The sequence below is a fragment of the Falco rusticolus genome, chromosome 2 (assembly GCF_015220075.1).
Source record: "Falco rusticolus isolate bFalRus1 chromosome 2, bFalRus1.pri, whole genome shotgun sequence".
In the NCBI taxonomy this organism is placed as follows: Eukaryota; Metazoa; Chordata; class Aves; order Falconiformes; family Falconidae; genus Falco; species Falco rusticolus.
The window spans coordinates 55,496,825-55,509,623 of record NC_051188.1 but is presented as its reverse complement, the minus strand read 5'-3'; the positions used below and the strand labels follow the sequence as shown (position 1 = coordinate 55,509,623).

At 37.8% G+C, this 12,799-nt stretch overlaps 1 protein-coding gene across 1 annotated transcript in view; it reads left to right on the top strand.

Moving 5' to 3' along the window:
* Positions 1-12,799, top strand: part of ABCC4 (ATP binding cassette subfamily C member 4) — a 159,757-nt gene that overhangs the window by 92,214 nt on the left and 54,744 nt on the right. The window lies entirely within an intron of this gene.

Genomic DNA, 12,799 nt, shown 5'->3' with positions numbered 1-12,799 from the left:
CTGAAATCCTGAAAATAGAGAAAAAATATAGTCCAAGAAGTTAGTAAAAACACTTCTTAAGATAAAGTCTTTTTCCTAGTTTAGTGAAGTTGTTAAAGTTGAAGTATCTTGTTTGTTTTTCAAAGCATTACAGTGCCATATGTCATTTTGTGGAAGAAAGGAAGGTTAGAAAGGAAGAAAGGAATTTTACCCATCAATTAAAGTGATTGGTGGTTTTGTGAGTTAGGGAGTTCCTTATAGTGAATATTAAGATTTTGAATTCATGGGCTTTAAGGCCCTGACAAATTCTTTCCTAAAAGTACAATATAAACATAGTTCTCTGTAATCTTTCTATGATATACTACGCATTTTCTACTGTTTATACAGATTCCAAATTTTCGTCAGCCTCATTAACTGTCTTATTAGACAGAAAAGAATAACTTCATTTCAGCTCTCTTGGGATAATACATACGTGTCTGTCTTTTTGGCCGGAAGCTCCAGCTGTCCTGCAATCCTTATCCTCTTCTCTTAGCATAGGATTTACATCCACAAAGTCAAACCATCTATTGCACGGTGCTCCTTGGCCATTAGACCAAGCAATGCAGAGGGGGTTTTATTTGCATAGGTTTGTCCTCTTTAAAGCAAACTGCACTGTGTATGTTCATACTGCATCCTGCTCGTGGCCAGAGCATCCTCTGGGACCTGTTGTCTTGAGATAAACTGATTCACTCTCTTCCTTAGTTCGGTGCATTTACAATAGTGTAAGAGTTGTGTTGCAGCCCATTTGCATGGTGTTTTTATAGCAAGAAACTGAGTGGGTGTTTTGCATGTCCTGGCATGTGGTTTAGAGGCATGTGGGGTTGTCTGAGGATGTAAAATTTGCTGGGAAAGTGTTAGAGAAGTCTGTGTAACCAGAGGGAGCCAAAATTGGTGTGGTCTTGTCCATCCTTCCTTTTGGGAGCAGATCCTGAAGCAAACTGTCTTGAGAATTACAGTCTTTTTTTTCCTGAGGGAACCAACTGGGTTGCTCCAAAAGAAAGCTAAGGAGCTAACCTGTATGCATGGCACAGAAGACTGAGTCATCTACTAGCAGATTGGAAAACCTGGTTATTTGACCGGTGTATAGATACTTCAGGCAGTGTATGCTTATCAAAATTTAATTGGTCTGGGATGAAAGAATGAAGGCTGTTGCTCTAGATGTGATCGTTTTCTTTTTTGTTAACATTTTTACATTTTGTAAATATTCCTTCTCACTGATTACTTTGTGCATTTCTTTTAAATTGGCTATTGAATTATTTGTCAGATTCTGTAGTTTGTATTTTAAGTGAAAAGTTTTCCTTTTAAAAAAAGCAAACTAGATGCTACGTGTCCAGTACACTACTAAAAGGATACTATTTTTTAAAGCTTGCTTGTTCTATTTGGCCTCAGAAAAGAAAATTTAGGAGCTTACTCTTGATTAATAATGCACTGCTGTCCGTAAGACAAAAGCACTTCCTTCTTGGCAGATTTTCTAAAACTTACTATTCTTGATCAGCAGGCTTGTTGGTTAGTGGATGCCTTTTGAAATTCAGTAGTAAAGATATATTTATTTCTGAAGAAGTACGGATTTGTACAAAGGATAACTGTTATCAATTATGATAGAGATCTTTTGCCACTTGTTTTGTTTGCAGGTGTCTTTTATAAGACTTCCTATAATCCCTTCAGGAAGAAATATTTTCTCCTTTCTAAAAACAGTATTAGCTAAATATAAAAGCTCTGATCCTAGCCATTGTTGTTGATTCTCTGAGAGACATTTCCCAACATTCATTGTGTAAATGGTTGTCAGGAGGAATCAAGTGAAACTTAATAAACAATGCAGTAACTGGTTCATCTTACTTTGTGTGTAGAAGCTTTTCTTGAGCAGATTTGCATTGAAGAAGTGGTTGTTTCTCTGAGTTATTGCTAGAATCATTGTGAAGCATTCCACCCTTTCACTGTATTGGCAAGTGAGTGTATAATTTCTGTACAAGTAAGCACAATGTGATTGGACACCCAAAACCTACAATATAAGCCTGTGTAAATACCTCTAAATAAATAAATAAAATCTACTAGTTTTGGGAATTTCCTAATTAACACTGAGTACCAATTTTAAGGCAATGCTAAAATTGATAATGTTCTTTTTAGAGTGCCTAATGAGATTTATACATTGCACTACAGTCATAGTGAGCATGATTAGTCTAGACAGCTATACTGGATGTTGAAAATTAATACCTTGAACTGAAAAAGTTGCAATTTTTACATCTTCCATTGAGTCAATGAAGAAGAAACAGTATGTTCTCTTCAAGACAGTGGATGGTTACTGTACACCTATTTGTTAAAGCAAAAATAAAAGATAGGTGGCAAGCACAAAAATGCATCGCAGACCTTGTGTATTCTTCTGAAAACCTGGCTGGATTTTGCAAAGCTGTTGCTTAGCAGTAACTTCCAAAGTAGCAACTCTCACAGTGTTTAAAGTTTCCTGCTGTCATGTTTAACTCGAGCCAGCAACTGAGTATCGTGCAGCTGCTCACTCACTCCCTGTCCTTCCCCCGGTGGGATGGAGAGGAGAATCAGAAAAACATAAACCCCATGGGTTGAGATACGAACAGTTTCATAATTGAAATAAAGTAAAATATAATACTAATAGTAATTACAATTAAAATGGAGATAACAGAAAGAGAAATAAAACTCAAGGTGGGACTTGGGGGGGAACAAATAAGTGATGCACACCACAATTGCTCACCACCCACTGACCGATGCCCAGACTGTCCCTGAGCAGTGAGCAACCCCTCCCGGCCAACTGCCCCTGGTTTATATGCTGAGCAGACGTCACATGATATGGAATATCCCTTTGGCCAGTTTAGGTCAGCTGACGTGGTTCGGTCCCTTCCCAACTTCATGTGCCCCTCCAGCCCTCTCGCTGGCAGGGCCTGAGAAGCTGAAAAGTCCTTGATTTAGATTAAGCACTACTTAGCAACAACTAAAACCATCAGTGTGTTATCAACATTATCCTCATACTAAATGCAAAACACAGCACTGTACCAGCTACTAAGAAGAAAATTAACTCTGTCCCAGCCAAAACCATGACATCTGCCATCTTTTCTTTCTTTGGTTTTAAATGCACCAAAATATAGCACACCTGACCTTGGAGACATGGGGGCAGGAGGGGCAATCTTCACTTGGAGGCAGTAATTTTTTTTCTTCTTAACTTTACAAATTTTAACAGTATATAAAACATGTCATGGTTAGTGCAGTTGGCTGTCTTTCTGTAGAAGTCATGCTGTATCCACAAGATTTAAAAATAGAAAAGGTCTCGTTTATAAGAATGCATTTATGGCTATGTTTAACTACATGGCTGTTGAACAGAACTCTGTGGATAGCTGTGAAGTATAGAAACCAAAGAGAAACCGAAGTTTAATTTGGTCATTTCAACTGGGATATCTTTAATTGTATGTTTACAGTCCAGTTCACTTATTAAAGTGAAAAATAAACTTTACTGTCCACAATCTAAGCCTGGGCCTTATCTTCTGTAATGGATTCTGGCTGGCCATAACATTCCATACCAGCTTTCCTAAAAAACTAAAATAAAAAGTAATGCTGTGTTCACTGTGACACATTATTTCTACTAAATACAGCACTAAATATGTCTGTAAAATAAGGTAGTAATTCATGTTTGTAGATTGATTCAGATAGTCAAAAACCTGAATGAACTTGTTTGGTGAAGATGGTGTTTGGGGTTTTTTGTGAACTTGCATATTTTTAGTTACTTGCCTTAGTACTGTTAGACCCCTTAGCCTCAGTTCTGCATCTTCCTATCTTTTTCCTATCCTGAGTTATGTATTTTTGGCAGGTGTTTTCCAACTAAGTTACAATTTCCTCAATCTCCTCAGGTAGAGGACTAATTATGTGAAGGCCATTGCAATGGTTTAAAACTTTCCAAGAGGATTTAAACATCTGCTTCATTTAGAGGTATATGCTCTATTTATGTATTTGTTGGTTTAATCAGAGGGCAGGCCTGACAGCAGCCTCAAAGAGCTATCCAAACACAAATAATTGCAGAAATACTTGCTTTAGTTGGTACACAATGGGTCATCCTATAAATAAGTCCAAAGGGACTTAAGGAAGTTGAGTGCCATTTAAGATGACTTGGATTTGTTACTTTTCTTAGGCTCCTCTGAAAATACCAGCTGATTTACTCAATGCTGTAACCAACTGTTGTTCCTCTTGCCTTAAGCTCTGTGGGAGTACAAAGTTCTGTTGATGTGGACTTTACTGCTAGGTGTGGGGCTTGTGGTTTAAAATCCTATGGTTAAAATGTGTAACGATGTCCAGCTCACACTATACTAATTTGGGAAAAGGTCAGCCAAGGAATAGAATAAAATAATGTAGCAAAGAAGTGTTAGGAATTAAGAATCCAACATATTTTAATAGTATCTTATGCACATTAGCCCAGATACTCCTAAGAGGACATTATTTTGGATGCTGTATTTTTGAGAGCTTGTCAAAGGCTTGGTTTTAGTACCTGAATCTCACTTTAACTTGAGATAGATCTGTAAAGGCTTAACATCTTTAAACTGTGGTCTCAAATGATGCAGGATAAGTACTCAAACTGACAAACTACCAGTAGAGAATTGTATCTGTAAACCGATTGAATACATAGGACAGTGAAACATATTTCAGACTTTCTTTTGGGTTTGTGAATTACTATGATAAATTTTAAAGGGATGGTTTTCTCTGTAGTTTCTTGCCCTTTTAATTCTTCAGTGATCGTATTACCTGTTAATAGAGTTGATTTTCTGCTTTAGTTTCTAGTGAATTTGAATAACTTAATGTGATGGCCCTTCATTTTGATTTCTTACCCTATGTTGGATTGAGAGGGGGAAAAAAAAAATCATGATCTGTTTTGTTTCTGGAGAACACTGTGAACATGTGAACTATCTGCAGCTGCCCTTGGAAAAGGGCAGTGATTTATTGAGGAAAACTGAATTGCAAAACCTTTTTCCTCCCCAAAATCAACAGCTTGACTGAGTTTAAATAACTGACTTTTCATATCCTTTCATCACACACAAAGGCCTAATCCTGAGACTACTTGAGCCACCAATGTAGGCTGTGGCTGAGACCACCACTGAATGTGCCATTCCCTTCTCACTACACACAAAACACATTGACTGCAGCTTTATGAAGTGAAAACGCTGAAGAAAAGGAAAATGTGAAGGAGGTGTCCACAGTAATTTCTTAAAAAAAAAAAAAAAGAAAGAAAGAAAGAAAGAAAAAAAAGCTGCTGCATCTGGATATTAGGAACAAAAAGTGCCTCAGACTGGAATAATAGCTTGGGTCACTTGCTTTCGTATGTGCACAAGAGTGGAACTGCCGTTCCTTGTTTCAGTACCACTGACCCCTGCATTTTATCGTGTGAAGGTGTCAGGGAAAGTGTGTAGAAGAAATTCCAGGATCTTTTAGTTTAACAATGACGTTGTTATTTTGTGATTTCTGTGAGAGGTGGGGTTCTGGGAGGTTTGTAGTGTTGTTTTTTCCAGTTTAGCCAGATTTTGTATGTATGCATATGTGAGTTTTCAGAGTTATTTTTTATTCATTACAGAATATCTTTTTCCTGTGTGTTTGCATATGTAAATTTGAAATACGATCATAAATCTGTTGTGAGAAAATAACCAGTGGTGGAATCTATGTTAAACGTCAGCGTATTTTCTTTAGCCTGGTACGTAGAGCAGACCTGTGTCTTGGGAGTACCTTTTGGTTTCCTTTCTGCTGAATCCTGGGTAGTTTTGCTTGATGGTTAGATCACAAGCTTCTGCAGCTGTGCTGAGGTTTAAATGAAAAATAAGTAAATTTAAAAATGAAGTGCCTTGACTGGTAGCACTTGAGTACTGTAATGTCACCAAACTTTTTCTCTGTGGAACTGATGTTGTAACTGTACATTCCCAAGATGCATACTGTAGCGCATCTTGCTAGTGCATAATGAAAGACCAGTTAAAACTTAAAGAAAAATAATAGGGGTATATATTTTTTTCATTGGTTACTTTTGAGCTCTAACTTCAGAAAAGGTTAAGATGATCATTATGTTAAAAACCTAATTTTGAGCATAGTCATTTCATATTCATGTGTGCTTTCAGTTTTGCTGTTTTCTTTGAAATAAGAAGGGGTTATATGCTGTGTTCTTAAAAACAAACAAGTGCTGTCCTGCCTGTCTGGTCATCGTTATCATCCCATTCACCCCACCCCCACCCATCACCCATCCCCCCCCAAAAAACAAAGAGGGGTAGGAGGTTGAGGAGGAAGAGGAGGCCTGAGTTGGACTTACGCTTCCAAGACCAACACACAGGAGCTGTGATTTAGCGCAGACACTTGTCTAAATAATGCAGTTCTTTATTGACCTTTCATTCCTCTGTCCTTGAATGCCGTGATTGTTAAATCCCAGTAGCCAATTAGTCTTGTTGATGGTGACCAGCAGTGGAGATAATCTATGCCAAAGCTATTGCTGGTCTTTACTCTGTACCTGTCATCACATTCCTTTAAATGTAAGGATAAGTGTACGGACTGTGTATTTACTCAGATTGATGGTATGTGTATAGCATAAACCGTGTAAAGTCTGGAGTCACTGCTAATAGGTGGATTCCTGTTTATACACAGACCTTGGTTTTCTAGGGAAGGCTAAAAGTCTGTTCTCACTATAGCAGTCATACGTAATCCAACCCAATCCTTTCCTTCACCCCATTTTTTTTTCCTATTTATCTTTGGGTGTAGAGTTTTTATAAGAACAGATATGCATCTCATTCTCTACATATCAGTGTCAAGGCAACAGGTATCCTTGCAATAACAAAGCTAATTTGTGTGGGAACATAATGTAACTTTCTAAATATTTTAGGATTTTTATTTACTTATAAGATTTGAAGATGTTCCCCCTTATCTAAGATAGAGAAGAAGATAAAATACTGAAAGATATGATTTTGTTTTGTCATCTCGCTTCCTTGTGTTTCCTTTACCACTTTTCTACTTTTCCTGTTTTTCTTAACTCTTTACCTTTTAATTTTTATGCTTCTCCATTTATATGGTGAATGTACATAATACTTTTGTTACTGGGCTGTTCCTTCCATTTTCTCAATGTAATGTGGCACACTGATGTTTTGAATATAGTACTCAGAAAAATAAAGCTAGCTGTCACTTAGGGGAGTTATATCTTCTCTTTTTCTTTCTAGAGTGTATGAGCCTTATGAGATGCAGTCTTCCTCTTCATTTCTCTTAACGTTTTAGAGCAGATTGTGGCTTGGTGGTGGGAAGACAAAACTGTAGTTGTTCTTGCAGTATTTTGGTATGTTAGACTGAAACCTGTAAAATACAAAATTTCAGTCAATTTTAAGTTGGCTCTTCTCCAAATTGGCTTCTCTGTTTTCTTTATCAGATTACTCTCAATATGTTTTCAGCTACTAGAAAGTAGGATGGTTGTATGGAAGTCCAGTGATGTGCCCTCATTTTGTGTTGTTTTGAAATTTCTCCCCTTCTGGTTAAGGTGGAATTTATAAAAGTTCCAGAGAGAGGTTCTGTTCGTCTGGGACTCTTTTATATTTGTTGGAAGGTATTTTCTTGTTTGCTTTTGTTCCTGTGAAAGAGGGCAAAGAAATACTCTGATGCAAGTGAACTGTAGTTCTGCTTTTCTTTTTGGTCCATCTGTCTACGTATATAGATATGTATACACACACACACACACACAACTTCTGGTTTAGGTGCCAAAGTGGGAATTTTTATTTTTGTAGGTATTGACCTGTTTTTTCAAGCATCATTGCAGCCTTTCACTTCTGTAGCACCAACTGATGGTTATTTTTAAGACTTCTGAGGATCATTAACATTTCTAACACTTCACAGTAGCCAGAAATCTTTTATTTCTGCTGTCAGTCATAGAGTGTAACAATCCTGTTCCAAATGATGATAAGTGCAAATCTTTTAGATTGCCTTAAACTACTGATACACTATAGATAGGACAACATATGCTTACAAACAAATTAGGATTTTACTGTTCGGCAAAAGGACTGGAGATTTCACTTTTGATTCAGGAAAGGAGAAAGTTGGAGGTAATTTGAGTTACTAAGCCATATAGCTGGGGTGTGTGTGTGTGTGTGTTAAATACTTATGCATATTTATGCCAAAAACAAACATGTGAGACAAGGAATTATCTTTAGCAAAAAAAGACGGCATCTCATAGAAATGTGCTGCCAGGGTTATGTGTGCATCTCATGCAGAACTTTTTTCTTGCTAAAGCTAGTACTGTGGCTGCCTGGTGAACTCTGCGGCTGATTTGAAAACTCTAGATGAGTTTGTTCTTCAAAAGGTAGAGACTGCAGTGTGGGCAGTTTTATACAGCAAAAAATGAGAGTTTAGCCGGGAACTGAGTATCATATGTCTTTGGGAAGCTTATACCTCTTTGTGTTACGTCTACGTTACAGGATAGTTTCGTGTTTTCTAAAAAACTTGATTCATTTGGATAGCACTCCTGAAACAGTAAAAATTTGTGTATTAAGAAAGGCTCTTTCAAGGACTAGAGAATAGCTGTTCCTGCACTATGGAAGAATAGAATGCTGAGTGATTGCATTTTTTTCCACAGTCACATCCCTAAGTCTTTTTTTTTCTTTCTGTTTTTCTTACTGGGTTTTGAAATCAGTCTAATGTTTAAATAAGCAGAGCTCTTACTATGAAAGTCACTTGTATGCTAAAATAATGGGGTTTAGATCTTCCCTTCTGAAACTGAAAATGTGCTGGCTTTGGTACCAAATTCAGTTGTCCATTCTTCTGTTAAACGTAACAGAATACTGAAAAAATAACATAATACTAAGAAAAATAATTTTTCATTTCTCTCACTAATAGAAAGTCTGAATTTTGGGGTTACACCTGGTATCAGTTAGTTACTTTGGTAAGTGTGTCTTTGTTGATGGTTTGTGATAAACTTCTGCAAAGTCTTCCTGATTGTCTTTGAACATATTTGCAACAAATTATAAATGAGCATGTGCTTACCACAGTAAATAGTATTTGTTCTCTGCCAAGGAAATTTCTTTTTACTTGTACAGAACACAGTGGCATCTAAACCTGCAGAGAATGGCTGAACTGGCTGAAACCTGATGGTGGTGGTGAGAGGCTGGTGCTGATTATTTAAAATATGGTTGCTGAAAACATCAGGCCACTGTTAGGCTTCCTGGAGCTGAGTGATCACCAAACAGAATGTAGTACTGAAGAATTACGAGACAAGAGTTTATTTTCAATAGGAAAGTAGTATTTTATAGCCCTATCAGAGTGGCAAAGCTCAGGGGAAGTTAGGAAAAAACCTAGAGACAGGCTAAAAAGCATTTTTTGCATATCTGCTATGAAAGAGTGTGACCAGAAAAGAACAAAAGGTAGTTTTATTTCTTAGGACAGCTGATGCTGTAGTCCTTAATATTTTACATAGTTTTCATTTAACGGGCAGAGGGGCTGCTGTGGAACTTACAGAAATATGAGTAATACTTCATTCCACCTAAAAATAAGTATATGAATAGTGTATTTTAAATACCAAGAACAAACAGTAAAATGCTTAAAAGCTTGTAATTGCTGTAAGGCTGAAGAGCTGTGTTACTGAAGAACTGATACTCTTTTTAACAGAAGAGCCCACAGAGCAAATGTAGCACAAAGCTTTTAAAGTTGCTGAAAGACCCAGAATTGACTTCTGGCAAAACAATTTGACTTGGCTGAGCAGAAAGGGTCATGCAGTTGAAAATGAGGTATTCTTGGGGAGGGCGTGGGACTGCTCTGGCCTTATGGCCATGAGGGACAAGAGGCCTGAGGCAGGAAAGTACATATAGCTCAAAGGCAGTTTGCTAAACTGCAGCATATGGGGCAGCAGCATCTGTGGCGAGCAAAATTTTGCCAGACAGAACTGGGAAAAAATATGCACAGCATGGATGAAAAGGTTGTGCTAATATCATCATATAGCTCAGAGGAATTCCTCACAGGAACAGCAAACAGTATTTTATAAGTTAATGGACTAGATCATAAGAACACTAAATAATGCCATGGCGGGTCAATGCAGTGGTCCATCTAAGCCAGTGATCTTTCTCCAGCAGTAGCAATATAGGAGATGCTGTGTGAGGAGAGCATGAGAACCTGGGTGCTTTCTGTGTTTCTGCAGCATTCACAGTTTTGTGCTGGGGGTGTCAAAAGGCCTATCGTTTCCCAGTCTTTTTACTGTCCATTTTTTGCATCATTTTGTATCAGCTTGTAAAATCTGCCTTCTGCAATCTAATAGCCTGAAAGCAGTGAGATATTTGTTGATTGGGGTTTTTTTATTTATTTTGTTCTATATATATATTCTCCTTCTATGGAAAGAAAGCAATAATTATCACTGCAAGAAAAACTGCTTTTATAAGGTTTGCAAGTGAGATAAGACTGAGGACTATTATTGCCAAATCAGCCACTGCTGGTAAAGTGCTAAACATATCAGCAAAGGACAAAGCAGGAGATGCATCATTTGTAGTAGCACTAAAGAGAAAAGTACCCATTGCTGAATCAAATGTTTTGATTTCATCAGGGTCTGTACTCAGTGAGGCTGTCTTGAGCTTATATAGCTGGGGAAAAGTTCTGGAAATGGCTTCTAAGAGGTAGGAGGAGAGCAGAAATTGTCAAGCCATTCTTTATTTTCCTTTAAAAATATCAGTTATTGGGCAGCAGGAACTGATAGAGGAGAGATAAAAATGCATTGCTCTGGCAATATTGAAGCAAGTGGAACAGCCAACAAAGTGACACTTGGTAATGGTGGGGGGCATTGGAGTCACAAATCCCCTAAGGTAATGTGATGGAAAGGGATGCTTTCTGCTACCTGGGAAGTAGAGGAACTCTGGGAGGGTTGGGTGGTGCCAGACATTTTTCTGTATTATTACAGGCAGGTTCTGGCAAGAGCTGTCGGGAAAGCAAAGCATGCATGTGTGCATGTTCTACACTCTGTGATTAATGCCATTTCCTCAAACTACCATGTAAAATTGTGCTTGGCATCTGAGGTGTTCCACAGGAAGATGCATTTCTCATGGTACAAAGAGCACTGTAGTTTATGTGAATAGGTTTTCTGTGTGTGCGTTTTTTTCCTTGAGAAAGCACTGTAAGAATATAGCCAGGGACTGTGGACATTTACAGAAAAGACAACAAACTTAGCACTACTGAACAACAAAACGTATTCACTTTTTGTATAATTTTTACAGGGAGATCAGAATAAAGTTGTAAGTAACTCCCTATAACTTCCAGAAGAGGACCTCTCACTTCTATATAGATCCTCATTGCAAAGTTGTGCCTTGCTGCTGGAATCACTGAGAACACTTATTTTGCAGATGTGCCTAGTGGGAACAAGGTGCAATAGAAGAAAAGCATTTGAGAAAATCGAATCAAAGGTCCTCCTCAAGTTTGTACTGCTTCTAAATAGAAAAATACATTGTCCACACACATTTGCAAGAATGGATGTTGGCACGATCCTTTGACAGTATTGGTTTTCATGTACAGTGGGTATGAACAGGAGCTGCATAGAGATGCATAAGTAGAGGCCATAGCTTTGGCTCTGATAAAAGCTTGTTTTTTCATGGAAAATCTGTATTAGCTGGAAGTAATTTATTACCATGGTCAAAGGGCCTTGGCAACCAACTTCTTACATGGGTGAAGGTAATATATCATAAAAAGGAAAATAACCTCTATATGATGTGAGAATGTAGTGTGGATTTTTAAAGGAGGAGTATTTTGAGTGCCTGGCAGAATCACAAAGTCCGGAGCTTGATTATGCATCTGTTTCTAAAGCATCAATATCTGGAAGTCTCAGACAACATATGGACTGTTGATTTTTTTGGGAACTGCTATTGGGAGTGAGACCTGCATAAGGTAGTTAAGCTTTTTGGCCCAGAGTGCCCAGAAAGCCTGTTTCTGGCCCTCAATGTAGGGTAAGCAATTGTTGATGATAGGATGCTGTTTAAACACAACAGAATGGTGGCAGTGCCCCAATGTATTAAAGAAAATGCTCTTTTTATTGTAAGGTCACTTATTAAAGAACAATTGGACACAGTTCAGCGTGGTCTCAAACAAGTATTAAGGATTCTCACTTAATGGCAAAATGCATGCCAAGTGAAATGAATGAGAATGTTGGTGACACTGAAAAATTTGCCCTGAGGAGCTAAGTATATGCTTGTTTGCTTGAAAACACAATGATCCGGAAGGACTATCTTATAGAGACAAGAACAAATAGAAGGTACTAGTGTTAAGGATGTCATTGGGAATTTTGAATACTTTTCTATGGTATATCGAACAGATGTATTCAGCCCATTTGCAGTGACATACGGATTTAGTTAGGTAACCTCTTGTCGACTAATTGCAAATAGCAGGATTCAGAGGTGGAGAGGGTGTCTTGCAGGAGATAAGACGAGCTTGCTGGTTTTGAAGCTTTTTGAGCTGGCAGTACTTAGTTCTTACTTTTTTCTTTCACTCAGTTTATCTGAAATTACAGTTTTCATTTTTTTCCTAGCTGTGCCTTTTTTCCTCCCTTTCAGTGCATTGGTTGTCTTGTCTTTATATTCCAAATTTTCTCATGGATGCACATTTTCCTAAAGCTGAATTAACACTGGCTGAGAGCTGTTATTCCTGGCAAAGATTGCTGTCACTGGTTGCTTCAGAAAAGGACGACATCTTTTAAATATTGGAGTTACGTACAACACTTTTTCTCCTGTACTCATAAGTCTTCATTGCTTTTTCTCACAAGACAAATCTGTTCCTGGCAGTTTGATGCAAGCAATAG